Below are 11086 nucleotides of genomic sequence, written 5' to 3'. Positions count from 1 at the left end.
AAAATCCTTATGTGAAGAGCTGAAAAGGACTGGGATTTTTTATCTTAAAGAAAAGGGCATACAAGAGAAGCGGGTAATAGAGATCGACTAGGACTTTCAGTCTTCCTGACTGAAAACATAAGGGGAACATTAAAAATGGGAAATTAAAAACTGATGGTTACTCATATTTTCCCAATTTCTTCAAGTGCAGTAGAAAGTTCTTGAAACCTACAACCTTGTAAGACTCAAGAAGGGACTGGACATCTGTAGAAATTTCACTATGCAGAGAAGTTTTAGCTCTCCTTAGTAGTCGTCTGGTAAACTCAACGCATCGTCATTGTAGCCATTCTTAGATTGTAAATGGCAGACCACTGAGAAAAGCAAAAATCTCATGTCTCCCTATTGTTGGGTTTTACATCACGAATGCGAGAATTCCCAGACTTCTGGGGCTCATGGACCATCATTAAATCCACTGATGTTCCTACGGATTCCCATCCCAGCAATGGAGAACTGATAGACTTACTAGCATTGCCATCTAACACAGATACATCAGCTACAGATCACATCCTCTTGCCATATAACCAGATTGACAGCCCATGCTGGGAAAGCTGGTACAAACTTTGACTAATGCTGGCGTGCTCCTTGTACAGACTTCAATTCAAATGTGCACAGTACTCAAAGAAACAAGACCATGGCCCAAAAGACAACGGGACACCCCTTTTCGCAATCCGGCTTATCTCTCTAAGCCAGCGATCTATCAGGAACGTGATTCCTCCCTACCACAACCCCTCATCTCTGAAAGAAGATTTGTAATTCCCACTCTTGATTTCCTTTCAACCTGTTTCTCTAAAACAATCTTCCCCTCAGGCAACGTGAGTCTCCAGCCTTTGTTTGGCTGAAGATGTAAATATTTGGGCACTCACAGATTTGATATATATATACATATTTGTTGGAACATTTACCACCTGCTATTCAAAGTTAAATCCATAGATTACAGAAAACAAGTTCTTTATCACTTTTTGTCTAATGTAAAATTAAAGACAGCTGAAAGCCTACAAGCTTTCTCTTGCTTGTGAGTCAGTTGTAGCATAATTACCCCTCCAAGGCTTGAATAGCAGTAAAGAGCCAAATCTCTGCAAAGGCCCATCATCCCAGCAAGAGCTTCAGGAGTTTCTCTACTCCTGAGGACATTAAATCAGAGGTCATTAAAGCAGAGGCCACAGACTAATGAAAAATCCTCGGCTGTACTCTGTGTGAGCTCTCATCTGTCAGTGCTAACAGTTCTCTTGGCTCCTGAAGCAGGGAGACCCAGGATCTCTGGAAAGCATCATGTGCCTCCTTCTGAGACCAATGCAGATAACACTTTAGACTGTTGCATTGCACAGAGTTTTCTCAGCCTCATTCCCAAAGTTAAAAGTTGGGTTTAGTGGTCTATGACATCTTTACACAGCCAAACCCTTCCTATGTGTGAGGCCAGGTCTGCAAAACCTGCATTGCTTTCCCAGGGTGGCTTTTTTTCCATCAGGCACTGAAGCACTTCCAGGAACAGGGCCTACGAATTGCTATGGGCAAGTTTCTCCAGGCTTTTCAGAAACTTCCTCCAACTCAAAATCAGCTGAAGCATCTGGGTGTCTGATTAGAGTCATTGCAGCGAGGTTCTGCCAACACCCAATACCAAACTAACAAAACAACACCAACCAAAAAATCAGGAGAGGTGTTTGACAGGACAATTGTGCTGTGTTCTCATGCTTATTGTTTTCAGTAGGTTTTTAGGTGGTGATCTAGGATGGTATGAGCTGAGAAGAGGAAATTACATAAGAGCAGGACATGTATGTGTAGTGTACAGTACCTGGTACAAACAGCGCTGCAAATGCCACGTGCAAACACGTACAAACATGTACCAACAGTGCAGCAATGCCATGACTAACAGTATCAAACTGGGCTTGATGGTCAGTGCTACACACAGGCCTATTTAGGTTTATTTCACTCCGTGAGCTTTTAAAATATGCTTGAATAAAAAATGACACCCCTGAAAGAGACCAGGTTTACTTTAGACATTTCAGAATTTCCCAGTCCCTTGGGACTGCTCTCGCCAAACAGGTACCAGCCCACATCCATTACTGGAATCCAGGCCTCAAGCACAAAACCAAACTGGTCACCTGGTAGCTGCTGGTTTGCACTTAATTGTATATGTACCAATATTTTGGAATATCCAACTGTGTGGCGGGGAACTTAGATAACATACACCTAAGAGGACACACAGTAGCACAAGCAATATCCTCCAATCCAGAAGGTTTGGAAATCTGAGAAGCAGAAGCACTGCTGGTCATTAAACTGACTGTTATAGGAGAGGAAGGGTATGTCTCTGCTCCCTAATGAAAAGGATAGACAGATATTGAAGAGGACTAAGTTGGACTTTAATTACTGTTTTTGATGTCTGATCTATAACTCCCTAAAAGTTTTGTACGGGAGTAATAGGGAAGCATCAGAAAATTCCATTGGGATGTAGATGAGGTCCAGTTTGCAAAAATATCCTCTTCATAAAGAAGCTCAGTGCCCTCTTTTACTTGGCAAACCATCATGAATTTATGATGCATTGCATTTGGAAGGCAACACGGCGCACAGCTGAGGCGAGTTACTGAAACGCCGGGAGAGTAAAAGCAAAATGTTCTGAGAGTGAGGGTGCATATGGGGATGTATTTGAAAAAAAAATTATATCTATATAAATATACACACACATTTGCTAGAGAAAATGTATATGTATTTATAAAAAAATCTAAACTTCTCACCAGTCAAAAGTTAGAAATGATGCAAAACGCATCTGCTTTGATAAGTCTGTTATAAATCTCACAGCTTGAAGCTTTTAACTGACCCTTTCCAGTTCATGAATATTTTAAGGGAACCCAGTTTAATTTAAAACAACCCTGGATCAATATATGCATTTACTCTGGCACTGTCCAAATTTCAGGTCCTTGTATTATCAAAAATTGTATCATACATCTCCAGATCAACTCCAAATATAGGGTTCATTCAAGGCTGGAGCTTAACTTAGGGGTAAACCTAATTGTGCTGAAACCTAAAAATGTCTGTATGGAACTCAGATGAGGAAGACAATTTGGTGAACTATATTTAGAGTGATCCTGTGACATAAAGCCTCTCCTATTGCCCGAAGCTGACGTTCAGAGAAGTACACCCATTTCTGCATGCTGAGGAAGTCCACACCACCCAGCTTCAGAAAACCTACCCACTTGTTCCCCAGAGTACTAATGGGGAGAGGAGGTGCCCACCCTACCAAGAACTGAGACCTCCAAGCTCATGGGGAACACTTCCTGTGCAAAAATAATCTCAATATTCCAAAACTGCAATTGTCCTGAACATCTCTTGGAATAAGCCCCCTTGCATGACAGTGAGAATTGTAAGAGAGAGGCTGAGAACTGTGAAGCTGACAAATTATTCTTTGAAGGTTTTTAGTATCTTGGAGCACTTGCGTGACTTTGCAAAGCTTACAAAAAGCAGCTATTTATAAGAATAACTACAAACATACTTTAAATATTAATGGCATTAACAACTCTCCACTGTCCCACAGATCAGTGTTCTCTGCCTCTCTTCTTCATGTCAGCGAGAGGCACTTCTTAATAACTACAGTGAAAATTAAGTCCTGCCTTCCTCTAAAAGTCAATGAGAGTTTTGCTCTGAGTCATAATTTATTACATACTTATGGTTTTTCCTTCCTAGTACTGTTCATTTTTTAAAAAAATTTCTCTTGAAAGACACTAGCATATATCCTACTGCAATAAATATGTTTTTCATTTTAGAACCTCTCTTTCCATACATCTTCATCCACTGCAAAATTCATTTGGTGCCACTAACACAACACAGATCCTGTATTAATCCAAGGGGGACACTTCTACGGCCGTTAGATTTTGTAGCAGTGACGGCTGCCTGGCAGTCATCCTCTCACCTGGTGTCAGCTCTCACACTGGGACACCCTTGTGAGCACAGCACCCTGCAGAGACTTCCCAAAAGCATGGACAGAGATATATAAGTGTCCGTGGGAAGGACTGTAGAGTTTCTTTCTTCTCAGGCATCATTTTGATGCTTGAAAAACATCAATTTCCCTGGGGAGGACAGTCTAAATCAGCATCCAGATGCCTTGGAAAAGAGAAAAGCTATTGGTCATTTTAAATCCAATGAATAACAGATACTGAGCCAAGACTGCATCACAACACCAACGTTTCTACCTAATTGCACACACTAGTGGTGATAAAAAGGCAGAAACATGGACTGATTTTGCATTTGAGGTGCATCTGTGGGGGTTTATTCTGTGCACAGATTGTATAACCAACCCCTAAGGAAATACCTACATAAACATCCAGCCTGTGACTTCATTAAGCTGCTCCTCGACTCTCTGGGAAGTCCAGAATAATCTTTATAGAAAGAACGAGATCAATATGTTATCAAGAAGATAAGTCAGTGTCAACGCTAATGTTTAAATATTCATCTACTTGTACCAACATCTTGTCTGTTACCGAAACAACAGGAATATTCAAAGATTAACTCTACATAAAAGACTCGGTAATTTTTTTCTCCAATTCCTTGTTTTTCTCTCGTCAGTTCTACGAACAGTTGTTAAGTAGAACAGGTTGGCATTTTTTCATCAAAACGTTACTTATTTGAAAAATGGGTCTTGGAACAAACCAAGACTTTTGCAGAAAATTTTCATTTGGGGAAATTTTTCAGCTTGTTGTCAAGAAAAGTGAAAACTGAAAAGAATTCATTTTCCAGGATACACAATAGTTCTGAATATATAATCAAAAGAGCTAAAAGAACCAGACGGTATTTGTTTTAATCCAAAGAATTTGAAGGGAGAGAATATAAAAGGACTCATATTAACTGCAAGCACATTTATGAGGAGCTTTGGAAGAGAGAAGATTTGCTTCTTCATTCAGGACTACTAGACTAACTCCAGAAAGTACCGGAGGAGAGAGGGAGGGAGGATGACTTCCTAGCACTTGCGACCCACTCAAGCCATTTCTAGCACTCAGAAGAGTCTTCCCAACATCTCTGCAGTGAAAGATCTGTTTAAAATTAGAAATAAAGAAAAAAAATTCTTGTGCAGAAGACTCAGGAGCATGTGAAATGCTTGGACAGAAAGATGCTGAAGTTCATTGAAGCTTGTGTTCTGTGTGGTGCTGCTTGAAGGCTCTAAATATAACCAACGTTTCTGCCACCAGAGGCAACAGTCCCCTGCAAAGGAGGAGAAAACTGATCTCCCAAACATCACAGCACCCTGAGAAATCCTGCTGAAAGGCATTGACGTGGTTTCATGCAAGATGCTGAGTACATCTATCTGAGACCTGGAAAAAGTCATATATAGTGATGAGCCTAGTCCCTCAACTAATTCCTCTGTTACAGCATAGGCACTGTGCAGCTTTATCAAAAGTAAATCAACACTTCCAACACCTTATTCAAAGGTAAGCATTGAAGTAAAGCCTGTTACCATTTCTTAGGTGGGATTTGAACATCAGAATTGGATGAGTGATGTGACAATAAGAGAAGCAACGGAGAAAAACCACACCGTCATCAAGAGAGGTTTGTAGTGGCAGAGCATAGCATTTGCCATTTTGCTATTTACCAAAAGCCTTGTTTCGATCAGGGCTGTAATTAAAGCCCTTAATCATTCTGAACAGTTTCAAGTGAATGGTTTCCCTCATGCATTAACATATCATTTATGCAATATCTGTACATGTAAGGTAGTGTCAGTCTTCCAGACACAGGAAGTAGCCTATGGAAACATAAATCTATTTGTCGGTGTTTTAATACAAATCTGAAAATGCCAGTTTACACATTTAAGAAGCTGTTACAAACTGTTGAGGAAAAAAAAAATGTATCTCGTGAATTAATGAGGCTTCCTAAAGATACAAAGTGTGTCTTTACACAGCAAGATACGCTGGTGAGAGGGGAGCAAACAAGGCATGGCAGAGAGCTCTTGCAACTGTAGCATGGGGTTGTGTCCCAAAGGACGTCTCCCAGGGGAGGGAATATTGTCCCCATGCCCAGCATATATTCAAGAATGTCTTTGTGTATTCAAATGGGAGGGGAGTGAGGTGGGAGTTAATTGTACTCACCTGTTGACAAGAGCCTTCCTGCGTTTGCTGCGGCCAAGGAAGTCCTGCTGCCAGAAGCTTCATGGATGGCGATGGAGTCATTTGGGGTGCAACTAAATGAAGGTTATATCCAGGCCTTGGCATTGAGAGGTATTTCTGGGTAACCTGTACTCTACTTGGTCCCTCTCCAGTCTTCTTCGTTTGCTTGGTACAATCGGGCGACAGCAGCAGCGCTGGCAGCAGAGCAGGGGAAAGGGGTCAGGTAGGACAGGTGGGAAAAGGAGAGTGCTAGAGAAAGAGGAAAGAGGTGCTGAATGGAGAAAAGACAGCAGGTAGGTTAGAATCCAGCAGCAAACACTCACTGCTGTTTGAAGAATTCCAAACTGTTGTGGTGAGAAGGTATATTCTGTAGGACTGAACTGGGGCTCTCCAAGGAAGAGCATCTACTTTACTTCCCTGCTGTAAAGAATTGAAATAGTGTGGAAATTAATATATAATCAGATCTATAATTACAGTCTAAACAGTATAAAACACACATGATATTAGGCAGGTTGGGAAAATTACACAGTTTTCCTCAACTCCTTGTGTTTCTCCTCCCAACAACTGTTAAATTCTCTCTCTTGAAGTTCATAACTTTCTTGTTACCAGGTGCTGCCATTCCATTTTTTTTCCTCCAGAAAGTTGCTGGAAATGCAACAAGAGCCTCCCAGATCTTCTTGCTCCCTAAAGGAGGGAGAAAGCCAGTCCCTTTCTAACTTTGCTCTCCAAAGGTGCAGGAATTTGACAAAATACCTTTTGCCCTAATAAAGGCACTGCTGATTTCTTGAGGAAAATGTCCAAAAATAGGTTTTGCTGAACTTCCAGTAAAATATTGGCATGTTTCTGAGGAAGCACTGGTAGACTCAGTGCCATGGTGGACTTCACAGGGAAGTCCTAGCAAGGGGATGGAGTCCTCAGAGCTTGGGCCTCTCTAAAAGCAGAAAACCATGAGGACTTGTGTCCTCACAGTATCTGGTAGGTCCAGTTTCCTTCACGTGCAGCAGCGAGCCCTGAGAGCCCCATCTCACAGTGTATTATTTCCTCTCCTGCTTTGCCCTGGAAATTTAAATGGTTCCCACCACATGTGCTCCAGTTCTGTGCTGAAACAGAAATGTAAAATGTACCTGTATGAAACACTTCACTGACCAGCTGCCCTTGGCCTTGCACACCCACATACCTGAGACACCCGTCTCCCAGATGTCTTCCAACACAAGAAACATTATGTGTGCACTCCGGGGCTGCAGGACAGGGTACAATCAGCAAGTACTGCAGGTCACTATCCTTGGGTCACCAGGTGTCACCCACAGCACCTCTGCCTTCAGAGGTGTCACCCTAAAACATTTATTTCAGGGTGACCAATGATGGAAGGATGAGCTAAAGGTATAAAATCTCCCTTTTTCTCTCAGAGGCCACAGCAACATTCAGTCCTACTTCCATGTCAAGCTCAGGTCTGCATTTTAACATATACATAGAGGAGACTGTGTCAAAAAAAAATTCTAATATTATGCTTTTGAACAGAGAATTTACCTAAGTAAATAATTATTTTTAAACCCAAGATTTAAGCAGCTTTAGTATTCCACATTATGCTAATGTTTGACAATTACTAAGTGTGGGTATCAGCCAGCATTTTTTTTTTAAGTTTAATTTAAAGCAATTTGACATGGAAAGGTTATTACTTTAGTTGCCAATAAAAGCTGTACTTTTAACATAAGTGTACACCAAGCCCTAGGGTATGTGACTATTATCTTTTCTGCAATTATGTGGTGTTCTACATAAATGTTTAAAAAAAAAAAAAACTTAGAAATATCAAAAGTACTAACTTAGCTGCAATATAAAAGTTGAATAGCAGAGCCGGGAAGCCCGTCTCCCGCAGACACAACACAGGTTGAGGTTTCCTCCTAGAGGTACCGCCGGGAACGGCGCCTCCGCCCGCACGAAATCTCATCGCATCCCCCCCGCTCCGCCGGGGCCGAGTGCACGATGCTGCCCTGAACGACCTCGCTCAACACAGATGCTGCCACTTCGCAGCTTCACCCGCGTTCCCCAGAAAGTTGCTTCCCCCCCCCCCCCCAATTTTTTTTTTTTTTTTTTTTTCTCCCCCACAAATATTTCCCTTTTTTTCTTTCCCCCCAAATATTTCCTTTTCTCAGGTCTTCAGTGCTAAGAGGGGAGAAGGCTTTTCTCACATCCTGCTTCACAGAATCACAGAGTGGTTCTGGTTGGAAGGGACCACAGTCTGCCTTCTGGTCTAAGCTCCCTGCTACAGCAGGGTCATCCCAGAGCACATGGCACAGAATTGTATCCAGATGGTTCTGGAATATCCCCAGTGAGAGAGACTCCACATCCTCTCTGGTCTCTGTTCCAGTGCTTGGTCACTGCAAAGGATAGAAGTTCTTCCCCATGTTCAGGTGGAACTTTCTGTGCATCAGTTACTGCCCATTGCCTCTTGTCCTATTACTTTGCACCATCAAGAAGAGCCTGGCTCCATCCTCTTGTACCCTCCCTTCAGATACTTACACACACCAATATACATAAATCTGTGAGCATTGCTTTTCCCTCATAAATGGAAACTGCGTCTTCCACTTGCTTTAGGGTGGTGTCTCCAGAAGAGACTCCATGGCTGTAGCAATGAGGCTCCCTCTCAGTACAAGGCAGCATGCAGGGACCCCCACACCCAGGGAGTAGCCACCTCAAAGATCCCAACCCAAATGCCAAGTTTGGTCCTCATCAGACAAAAGCACCACTGCACGGGCACAACCCTGCCCTTGAGTGGAAATCAGTCGTTTCCCTTGGGAAATTACATTTGAGACCATGAAAAGCCACAGTGCCATTGCTGAAGCTCCCAGATGGATGAAGCCCTGGGCTCAAGGCCAGGATGGATGGGGCTTTGAGTAACCTGGTGTAGGGGAAGGTATGGCAGGGGAGTTAGAACTAGATTATCTTTAAGGTCCCTTCCAACATAAACTCTTTTATGATTCAACAGGAGTGTGTGGAGGAGAGAGATGAAAGTGTGTCCTTAGGAGGAGACAGGCCAGCTCACGCATGCAAGGGAAGAGACACTTCCCTCCTGACACCTGCTCTTCTCCAGGATCTGTTTCTTTGGCCAAAGTGAGGATGCCATGAAAGCCAAAAGTGCTGAGGGGTATCGGCCCATCATCCCAGGGACTTGGCAGCAAGTGCTCTATTCCCTTGGGCTGCTTAGTCCTGAGTCCCTCCTGTGTAATGGAGAGATGGCCCCTTCCATCAGCCTCTCTGGGTTAGCATGGGGCAGAGCCAGGGCCCACGTGGGCACATGGCAATGTCTTCAAACACATCAGCCTGTGCAGGTAAACGCACTCCTCTGCTCTGCCTGCTCAGCCCTTCAAAGGCAGAGCCTGGGGGCAAACAGAATGGGGTGAGACAAACTCTAGTCCAAACACCAGAGGCTGCTTACTTGGGAGATAATTTTGATATATGAGGTTGTTTTTTTTAAGTCTAGGTGGTTTTTCTCTGTCTGGGTTTTGTTTTTAACTTGAAGCTTGTGAAAGTCACAGCATGACCCTTGCTGGCTGAAAGGATTCTTCTCAAAACCAGTCCACACCAGAGCAATGAACTTCAGCTTCCTGCAATGCCCTGCCAGTGCCTTTTGGTGCTTAACTGCAACCATCTCCAGACGGGAATGGGAATTCAGCCTCAGTAGTCTGTTCAGCCCCAGCAGTCTGTTGAGCCCTTTGTCTTTCTACTGAAAAAGTGAAAACACTGGTCACAGTTCCAGTGCCAACTGCAGTTTGTATTTCAAATTAACTAAAGTTCATTATTTTACACTTTAGGTAGGAGTTGCAACAAACTGTTCACCAGCAGTCCAAGCAATAGTATACAAGCCCCTCTAGGATTCCTTGGAAGAGCTCCTGATGAGTTCACCAATGTTTGCACATTAACCTCTGGGTGAAAAGCCAGCCAGAGGGATGTGAGAACTCCACCGAGCCCTCCAGAGCATGACACAAAATGATGCAAGTGTGGGAGCTAGGAGAGAAAAGGTTTTGTGAGCCCAGAAAAAATAATAAAATGTTTAAATCCTTAATTGTTTTTCTTGAAGATTTATCCAAAATCGAGCTCTCCTTAAGCCTGTGAGTTTGCAGAGCATTGTCAATAAATTAGATCATGCACACAAGGCAAGGATTTCAAGCCAAAAAGCTCGAGCCCTGAGTCGCTTTTCCCCAGAAAAAATGACTCGAGATGAAACATGAGATACGTATTAATTATCAATGGTCTAATAGAAAATTTAATGAAGACAAGTATCTTCTTGCACTTTATCCACGATAACGATGATAGTACGTCAGCAAGGCACATACCTTAGAACGTGGTAGTGAATGTCAAGTCTGAAGCCATTACAGCAATTCACCACAATAATGGCCAGCCAATGCATGGGCTCGTAGCACTTAATCAAAGTAATGACATCCATCCACAATTATTTATGTTATGGTAACAAAGAGCTGCCAAATGCAAAACAAATGACACAAGGATTTGCAAGTGAATTTCTTCCCGTAAATTCTCCTTAGGTTATGCTTAAGGGCCCTCAGGATGGAAGTCTGTGTATATTCAGAGTGATATCAAAACAGTGGGGTTGTTGTGCCACATTTTATTGCCTATAAGCAATGAACCCAACGCTATCACCAAAATGAGGTCTTCAGCCAACGCAACTGTATCAATATCATTTGAGCTGGCCTTGATTTACACCCAAGAGTTGCCCTCAGAATTTTACGGGAGGAAAAACATTATATGGAAGACAACCTTTGCTTACATCTGCCTATCAAGGAAAACAAAGACCCAGTTGTATTAACACTTAAACATGCCTTTAACTTAAAGTATATGAGCAGTCCCCACTTACCTCAATGGGCTTTGGATTACAGCCATTATAATTACCTACCGTGATTCTCTATTAAGAGCAGTACGGTTCTTTCAGGGGCATTTATGTGGGTGTT

Source organism: Corapipo altera, unplaced genomic scaffold, assembly GCF_003945725.1.
Source record: "Corapipo altera isolate COAL_440 unplaced genomic scaffold, ASM394572v1 55, whole genome shotgun sequence".
Taxonomy (NCBI): Eukaryota; Metazoa; Chordata; class Aves; order Passeriformes; family Pipridae; genus Corapipo; species Corapipo altera.
This window is presented reverse-complemented; position numbering follows the sequence as displayed.